Here is a 10,276-nt window from a genome sequence, read left to right as displayed (position 1 = left end):
CCTTTCTGCATTGTTCTATATGATAAATAATAATGTTATCAGGAAGCAGAGGACAGGAGTACACGTGAGGGGTCGCAGCGACCCGGATATGTGTGACTCTCATTTACCACATGGGGGCGCTGCGACCCGGATATGTGTGACTCTCATTTACCACATGGGGGCGCTGCGACCCGGATATGTGAGACTCTCATTTACCACATGGGGGCGCTGCGACCCGGATATGTGAGACTCTCATTTACCACATGGGGGCGCTGCGACCCGGATATGTGTGACTCTCATTTACCACATGGGGGCGCTGTGGAGCATGCTCTTGCTGCAATGATGGGAGGGGGGGGGGGTCTATATAGGTTTCTATGGCTGCACACTGAATAAGATCGATGATCTGGTTACAATGGTGTCTGACAAGGGGGAGATATATTAGGGGGGGGATATTCTGCACAATTGATCAGTCAGGTCTTGAAGTTGATGTTATCATGAAAAATAGAGAGAAGTGTAAAGATCTGAGCGACTGTGACGAGGTCCGAATTGTGATGTGGAGACGACGGGGTCAGATCATCTCCAGAATGCCCGGTCCTGTGGGGTGGTCCCGGGCTTGTGGGGTGGTCCCGGGCTTGTGGGGGTGTTCCCAGTATGCATTCAGTACCTACCAAAAGTGCTCCAAGGAAGGACAATGGGGACTGGATCATGGACACACAAGGCTCATTAATGTGCGGGGGAGGGGAGGCTGGCCTGTATGGTTGGATCCCACAGAGGATCTGCTGTACCACAAATTACTGATCAAGCTCTTCTGACTATATGTCAGGACACGCAGAACATCGCAGCTCGCTGTATATGGGGTTGTGTAGCTGCAGACCGGTCAGAGCGCCCAGGCCGACCCCCGTCCACCACCGACAATGGTCACGTGGTCATCAGAAGTGGATCATGGAGCAATGGAAGGAGACGCCGGGTCTGATGAATCACGTGTTACATCATGTGGACGGTCGGGTGCGTCACTTACCTGGTGAAATGGCAGCAGGGTGCATTATGGGTAGAAGACAAGCCAGCGGGGGCAGGGTGATGATCTGGACAATGTTCTGCTGGGAAAACTTGTGTCCTGATATTCATGTGGATGTGACACGTACCACCGACCTGAACATTTCTGCAGACCCCCCTTCTATTCATTAGGGAATGCCCCGTCAGCAGGATAATGCCCCCGCCACACTGCAGACATTGTCCAGGAATGATGAGGAACATGACAAAGACTTCAAGATGTCTCCAAATTCTCCAGATCTCAATCCGATCGATCATCTGTGTGATGTACCGGAGAAACAAGTCCATGGAGGCCGCACCTCACACCTTACAGGAAGTACAGGATCTGCGGCCAACGTCTTGTGCCATGGACCAGAGGAACCTTCAGATGTCTTGTGCCAGAGACCACAGGAACCTTCACACGTCTTGGGCCAGGGACCAGAGGAACCTTCACACGTCCTGTGCCAGGGACCAGGGGAACCTCCACACGTCTTGTGCCAGAGACCACAGGAACCTTCACACGTCTTGTGCCAGAGACCACAGGAACCTTCACACGTCTTGTGCCAGAGACCACAGGAACCTTCACACGTCTTGTGCCAGAGACCACAGGAACCTTCACACGTCTTGTACCAGAGACCACGGGAACCTTCAGAAGTCTTGTACCAGAGGAACCTTCACACGTCTTGTACCAGAGACCACAGGAACCTTCACACGTCTTGTACCAGGGACCAGAGGAACCTTCACACGTCTTGTGCCAGAGACTAGAGGAACCTTCACACGTCTTGTTGAGTCCATGATGACGGGTCAGAGCGGTATGGGCAGCACGAGGTCGACTGTGCAATATTAGGCGGGTGGTTGTAATATTATGGCTGAACAGTGAATGTGTTTGTATGTATATATATAATATATATATGTAACAAAACATCATCATGCTCCTCTCCTGAAATAATCTGGGCTGCTGGATTTCCTTCTCTTTTCACTGTGTAGTAGAATGGCAGCATGGTGGCTCAGTAGTTGGAGGGCTGGGGTATAATCTTACGAAGGACAGCCTCTTCATGGAGGATTTCACTCCAAGAAAATAAAAATACTGATAGGGTTAATTGGCCTCTTTATTTTTTATATTAAATGGGGAAGGAAACTGCCATCAGTCCCTGTCATAGTCCCTGGTCTCAGACACACAACACAGGCAATCTGTGTACAGCGCTGGGGAATATGTTGGGGCTATAAAAACTGGAGATAAAAACCCTAGACCATAAGCCAAAGTGAAAGGTCCAATGTCTATCGCTAAAAACATAAATCATCTTATCACAACTTATAAAATTACAATTGCCGCAAAAAAGGCCCAAGTTTAGCGCCTGTAAGTCTGTAATCCTCAGGTGACAACGTAGTAGAGGTCAGAACAGCACCAAGAGGGAGACAAGTCGGTCACGGCAAACTATAGGTGAAACGTCTCCAGGAGGCCCTGCATGTACCCAACAGCTCATACTCCAGAGACCGCACCGTCACCAGGTCACCGAGTATGTCCCTAACCACCACAGACACATGGAGGATTTATTGTCTTGTCAACATATGCGTTCCATGTGAAGTACCTGACCACTGAGGCCAACGTGCACTAGTCATATCACCCCATAACTTTGAATTCCCCCTAGGTCCACTCAGCATAGGACCACTAGCCCAGGTTAACCAACAGGGGCACCCATTCTACTGTAGACCTGTGTGTTAAAGGGACAATGCAGAAAATGCTCCTCACTCTCCGATACCTTCACAACCAACACATACGCTGGAAGATGTCAGAGATCCTTCACTGGACTCATTACTGGAAGAAAAGCCTGAGCCACCCCATGTAGAATATACCCACAGATGATCTCCCTCTTTCCAGAGTTTTGATATGGTTGCCTCAATAAAGGAGTTCACAAGGAACACGACGGGGCTGACCATACCCAGCCCTCGTAATCTTCTCATGTAAGCTCTCTTGACTAGGTTCAGCTTATTTTTTAAAACATGTGGAAAAGAAGAAGTAGAAAAGCTCGTCCAGAGAGGTTCTAGTAAAGGGAACATGCTCAGCCTTTCCCTCAGGGTCACCACCCTTCCATTGCTCCATCTTCTGAGTGACTCTCTTTGGCTTGCCTTACCTATTATTTGTGTTATAATCACCTGGGCCATATTTAGTGCGGAGAACTTTTGCTGAGGCCTTGGGATCAAACTAAAAGTGTTCCCCTCACAGCCAGGGGTCTATCTTTGACATTACCCACTTTACGTCTGCTCCCAAGTACTCTCATGGTGGCTTGCGTCTCAACCTGGTCCATCCAACTTTTATCAAAGGCCCACGATCCACCCTCCTCAAGATGAAATCAATCGCAAACATAGGAAAGGGCCCAAAGGTGCCAGCGCACACCGGCCCAACCTCAAATGGGTGACCAACCAAACCGTTCACAAGCGGAAAACTCTAAGCTCCATACGTACAAGATCTTCAGCCAATCAACAACACCCCCCAACAGACAATATCACTGAGTGACAGACTAAAGGTAGTTGCGGCTCAAAAGCTTTTGCCTGATCCAGGGACAGCAGATTCCTCCTCCAGTGAAGTCCTTACTCTGCTTCCTCTGCACACCGAGCGCTGCTCTGAAGGTTCTGCGGCTCAAAACAGAGCAATGCTGATTGGAGGAACTCCACGCAGAATTATAAAACCGCTATCTACTCTAGATCTACAACTACTAATATAGGTGAATCCCAGGCTGTGGGGCATGTGTGATATAAACATCCACCAGACGAGCCGCAGCAGCTATATCATAAGTCACATGACCTCACAAGAGTCACCACCAAAGATCACCTGCCGACTTAAGGCTTAACCCTCAGAGATTTTTAATCCTACCTGTTTGGGAACCATAGAGATTTCCCATTTTAGCCTAAATAAATCCTCCTTCTACCTCTGTGCTCTACATTTCCTTTCCGCTATATGGACCATGACCCCACTCCCTTTCTGCTTTATGTACAGCTGCCGAATCTGGTAGTCTAGTCTCCGGCAAAGAGTCCTTCAGCCACCCCCTGACAAGCCTCCAGCGACACCCCTCCCCCCACAGAGAAAGAGACCCCATCAAGAGTGTGGCATTGGTTAGAGGGTAGCCACTCCACCCATTCGCAGGTACCCTTTTCTCTAGCCATTGGCGATTATCCATATTTTTATATAGCGTGGATGACGTGCATATGACCCCCCCTCCTCCCGATCTCTTCCTCCAAATCACCATCACCCAGGACCTCAAGATAACCACCAGAAGATCCCCTAGCAGCGTGTACCCCCACCAGTAGCACTTCTCCAGTCACGTCTTGCATCTCATCCCTGTCTCGTCGGTCTCCTCGCCTCTACCAGTCCACTCCTGAGCAGGTCAAACTTCTCCGCCTGGGCTGAGAACTGGATTGGTAAAGGAGCGAGGGAAGCAATGAATAGATCGGTCATGGTGGTACCTGCACAGGGTGATACATGAATAAGACTGGCGGTAGTGGCATGATATAGGCACATGTGAAGACCTTGGTTCAGGGTCTTCAGTGCATTGGTACGGTTGACACCCTCACGTTTAGTTTCCGTCGTGGCCGGAATGTGTTGGGTGTTGAGCTTTTCATGTTGTGTGTTCAGGAACGTGGACACATGGAGAAGATTGTATAACACGAAGCATGTGCTGACAGCTCACTGACATTGAGTGACCACTCCTCACCCACCAGCAGCCTCCATATAACACGTGGCTGGTAAATAGCAGGTGATAAATGGCGCACAGCGTCCTTGTATTATGTCACAGCGCTGCGTATCTCCCATATGTAACGTGAGAAATCCGGGAGATGATAGCGGTTTAAGACCACAGGCTGCAGTGATCGCCTCCATGTATTGAGAATCAGACAGACCTGGAAGACTGCGCGCAACGTTTTCCTCTGCATCGTCTGTACCGGAGGAGAGTTGTGCGATGCAAAGTGACTGTGAGTGGCAGCTGTACATCACATGGCGGCTGCGACTGTCCGTGTACATCTAAAGTCTACATCCATAGTTCACTGTCCTGACTCCATAGTCTGTAACCCCCTCCTAAAACCTCCCAGAACACAGATATAAAAGACTCTTCATTAGACATTGACCTCATCCTTCCATTGTAATTATGTAAAAAAACATTCTCTAATCTCTTCTGATCGTTCGGCCTCGTTACAGGCGCAGTGGACGAGGCTGCACTACTGAGAGATTCTGATGACCACGTGCCCCCTTTTCATTACTTACAGGTGCAGAGTTGTCATGAAGACCTAGTATGGATCCAAATCAATATCTACAACCTGCCTGGCCGGAATAGTGGCAGTTCTACGGTACCTGCCATAAAATCAGTAGTCATCTGACGGTCAGTGATGTATCTTCAGGCTTTGTCCCTGTAGCTTAACTGTAATTATTATTTTTGATAACGCGGTCGGTCTTAGCATGTAGGGACCCACTTTTATAGAGGTTGCCTTGTCGTGGCGGGTGGGATCACACAATTTGATCAAAATGTGGGCTAAGAACCTCCCTATTGTAAGTAGATTCAGCAGCAATGCATATTTATTTATAGTGTTTAGGTGGCTTTGGTGTTCGCCATTTTCTTGTGGGCTTAGCATGTTGTCTGCGAGCAGTTAAGACTTTCTAGGAATTTTATTCGAGCTCCAATTTGGAGAGTTTTGCCCTTATAGGGAACGCGTCACATTGAACATGACGTCCTCTTTGTGGGCAGCGTGTTGTAGAGCAGGAGCTGAGCTCAATGTAATCAGATAAAACCTGCTGAACGCATATCGGACATGATGTTTAACGTGACAGGTTCCCTTTAAATTCAAAAAGCAGAAAATGTAGGGCAGCAGGATTCAGTCGTACCCTCGTCAGATCTGGGACGTTCTCGTAAATCTGGACCGCACTTCCACTATAGGGATTGAGACTCATGTTACAACTCCCCATGTTATGGAAAAGTGAAGACCTGTGCGAGTGGGGGAGCTCCAGCGCGTTGGGTTATGGGGTTTGTCAGGGCAGAGCATTATGATAGTAACCACGACCCCCTACCACATATTACAGTAGACTCAGACCACTTCTCTTGACCCTTTATATAGGTCACCTGGCCGCCTCCTGCTCTCCTCCATCTCATAATTAATTATAAAATTGCTGGAGGCCTCTTATAAGAAACAAGGAGCGCCGTGCCGGCTGATGATCTAGGCAGCAGAGTTATCTTATGCTATTTATATCGTTTTGAGCATGGCAGGCGGCCAGTCATAATCGTTAACGTGACGGCAGCTACAACATAATCTAAAGAGCAATTTTAATAATATAAACTTTCATGATTATCGTGGGCACCACCCTGGTGATTAATGGTCCATCCCAGCAGTTACCCCTCTACTGCCAACAAATCATCAAGAAGCTGCTTCACTATCTCTTAAATTAACCTTTCAATAACTACAAACTTCTTCAGTGCAGGACTAGATTATCAGAAGTGAGGTGGAGCACCAGCTTTGGGCCCCTGGATCTTTCTGAGTATGTCTAGGTGCTACAGACAGTATGTGTGTTGTGTCTACTCTACTGATGGAATAGGTACACGGTGGCGTCTACTCTATACGGATGGAATAGGCACACGGTGGCGGCTACTCTACTGATGGAATAGGTACACGGTGGCATCTATTCCATCTGTCGAGAGTAGATACACGGTGGCCACTACTCATTACAGATGGAATAGGTACACGGTGGCGGCTACTCTCACCAGATGGAATAGGTACACGGTGGCGGCTACTCTCACCAGATGGAATAGGTACACGTTGGCGGCTACTCTCACCAGATGGAATAGGTACACGGTGGCGGCTACTCTCACCAGATGGAATAGGTACACGGTGGCGGCTACTCTCACCAGATGGAATAGGTACACGGTGGCGGCTAGTCTCTATGGATGGAATAGGTACACGGTGGCCACTACTCTATACGGATGGAATAGGTACACGGTGGCGGCTACTCTCTACGGATGGAATAGGTACACGGTGGCGGCTACTCTACGGATGGCATAGGTACACGGTGGCGGCTACGCTCTACAGATGGCATAGGTACACGGTAGTGTCTACTCTATACGGATGGCATGGGTACACGGTGGCGTCTACTCTATACGGATGGCATAGGTACACAGTGGCGTCTACTCCATCTGTAGAGAGTAGATACACGGTGGTGGCTACTCTATACGGATGGCATAGGTACACGGTGGCGTCTACTGTACAGATGGAATAGGTACATGGTGGCGTCTATTCCATCTGTAGAGTAGATACACGCTGGCGGCTACTCTATACGGATGGAATAGGTACATGGTGGCGGCTACTCTATACGGATGGAATAGGTACATGGTGGTGTCCACGCTCTACGGATGGAATAGGTACATGGTTGTGGCTACTCTCTACGTGTCTTGTTACTATATTATTGCTTTTAAGGACCAGACTGACCCCATTTATATAATCCTAACAGTTTACTGTACATGATCCTGGTCTTCTCAGCCCCCACTACTTTTCTACACACCATCAGCCGTGCAGTACATGACATGGTGAAAGTTGTCAATTATTATCTGGTCACCTGATTAGACGAGCTGCCAGCCATCTCACCATCAGGTTTGTCCTTGTGAAATCTGTTTTCAGAAGTAGGCATAGCATGAATTGTCACTAAATTGTTTACTTAGGCCGGTGTGGACTTCAGCCTGACCTTTGACATCTCCATTGGCTTGGCCAGGGCTCTGCGGTGGCATCATGACTGCCTCTAGTCCCATCTCTCTCGAGCAGCAGCCGGCTCCTCCCATTGCGAAGCCCAGCTATGGATGATGCCATCAAGGCTACAGCAGACTGATATTGCAAAAGCCGTCCACACAGGGGAGCCACGGGCCGTCCCAACTGCGGCTTCATGTGAATCTGAAGTGACAATTACACTTCACTAGAAATCAACTGCCACTCGTTTATCAGGGTATGAATGAGGCTCTAATTACAATGCAAGGCTCCGTTCACACACATCGTGCGGAGTATATATATCTATTTTTTTTATCTGGCAGGAAAAAAAAAAGGCAGCCTATGGATGGTCTATTGGCCACGTAGGCAACGTTAGAGCATCAGAGGCATCTCCCCGACGTATAGAATACATGGATACAGTCAACGCATCGGGAATAAAACCTGTTATACAGCAGGAATATGACTTCTTATGGATTCTACTTCTGGTCCCTTCAACTTTTTTTGTAAAAATTCTTATTTTTTTTAAATTACCTCCACCCCCGCACAGTATTTCTTCATCTGATGTTTTTAGTACTCAGCCTTGGTTGGAGGTCATGAAGTGGGGACAGTATGAGGGCTCTCCTCTATCAAGACATCATGGAAAATTTGACAGCCTGTAACACATTTCTGTACTTTGTGTTGATTGTAGGGGAATGTATGTGTTGTAGGGGGTCGGTGTAGGATCTCACATTACGCCGGTCTGCCGCTATTACCTTGTGTGTCAAGTCCATTCAGAACTTTTCTTCTTCGCCTCCTTAAAACTAGTGCAAAACGGACTAACGTCATCCACTGCGCTGGCATCGTACCTTGCGCTGGAAGATCTGCTGTAATGACCTGGTCATTGTACATCCAGCCGATCCTCGACCTGCTGTAATACTGCCCGCTATGGACCAGAATATAACTAGTATACTGCCGGCATAGTCAAGACTGATGGGGGAATCTTGTAGGACTGAAGACGGGGCTGACACGGACGATCTGCACCACGAGACTGAGCACACACCACTGCACACGTGGAGAACTCTAGAAAAGTTTATTTGTGTTCGCAGGCAGCTGGAGGCAGAGTCTCTGGTTACTATCGATCATGTAGAAAGGTTGCATCAATAAAAAAGACAAAACATTACAAACAGCCCTTGTTTTAGGGGAAAAAGTAATCGAACCCCCTCAGCTCCACAAGTCTCTGCCATCAAGGAGCAGGTAAGAGGGAAGTCTGATCCTCCGGCCGTGGTCATGTCCACTATGAACTGATGCCACCGGTCTACCGTTCCAAAAACATCCCCGTAACCGCAACACATCCACCAACCGTCCAGAACGAGCTTCTGCCATAGACCATGCACATGAAAACGGCACTGCACTCATACACAACACAAGCCAGGGACCTTATAGTATACGCGGGGGAACATCTCCATTGTGTTCTGGTCATGTCGACTTCAGAGAGAGAGGAGTCCACCAGGTCTACAACACCATGGCATAGCAAGCAGTCCGATGGGAAGGACTGGACATACAATGGGCCATACCATCTCATGCAATCTGATAAAGAAGCAGAGGAAATAGAATGGATTGTACCAATAGAACCCGTCTGATGGGGAGGAACAGATCATGGGATGACCGAACCCTCTACAAGCAGACAAACCAGAGGGACAGGAAACACATAATAGACGATCTCATCACGGGGAGTCCGATGAGAAGCATGGAGCTTGGCCATAGGGGCACCGGACATTTTCTTTTCCAGAGGACATGCCAATAATGTGATGGTATGCTTCATTGTATGCCGTGTCTCCCATTACAAGCATCTGATAAAGTCTGGGTTATGCCAAGCAGTCTAATAAGAGGCACGGGAAATATGGAACATAACATTCAAACCAGTGTGGAAGGGCTGGACCATACCATCCCGAACAGAGGAGGCACAGAAAAGAACCTGGTGCAAGAGAAAAGTGGAACTGCTGCCCAAACCTACCAATCAGGTTGCCGCGGTCAGTTTTCAAAAGGCTTCTGGGAAATTAAAGCTGGATTCTAATTGGCTGATGGGAAAACTATTGCACTTTTCTCCTGCATTGGATGTCATAAGTTTCCCTGGATCATACCATTACAACCACCATAAGGCAGACAGCATGGATCATATAATGTCAAACAGCCTAATGAGAGACGCAGGAAACGCAATCAATCATCCCATCACAACCAGTCTGACGAGAGCGACAGAGCGTAAAGGGGTGGCCTGGGATTAGAAAACATGGCCGCCTCTCTTCCATAAACAAGTCCAGCTCAGCACATTCAAATCTGCCTACGACAAGAGTGGTGCTGCTACAACCACCATCATCCTATCCCACACGCTAAATATACGTGGCATGGCGGGGGTGGGGAAACAGAAGCAGGCAGGATGGACCATTCCACTCAACCGAAGGAGAATAAGTAGGTACAATGGACCATACCATTCAGACAGAAGGGGTGGCACGTGAGATTGGTGGAGCTAGAGGGGTTGATTTAACATCAGAGCCAGATT

Source organism: Rhinoderma darwinii, chromosome 1 (genome assembly GCF_050947455.1).
Source record: "Rhinoderma darwinii isolate aRhiDar2 chromosome 1, aRhiDar2.hap1, whole genome shotgun sequence".
Classification (NCBI taxonomy): domain Eukaryota; kingdom Metazoa; phylum Chordata; class Amphibia; order Anura; family Rhinodermatidae; genus Rhinoderma; species Rhinoderma darwinii.
This window is presented reverse-complemented; position numbering follows the sequence as displayed.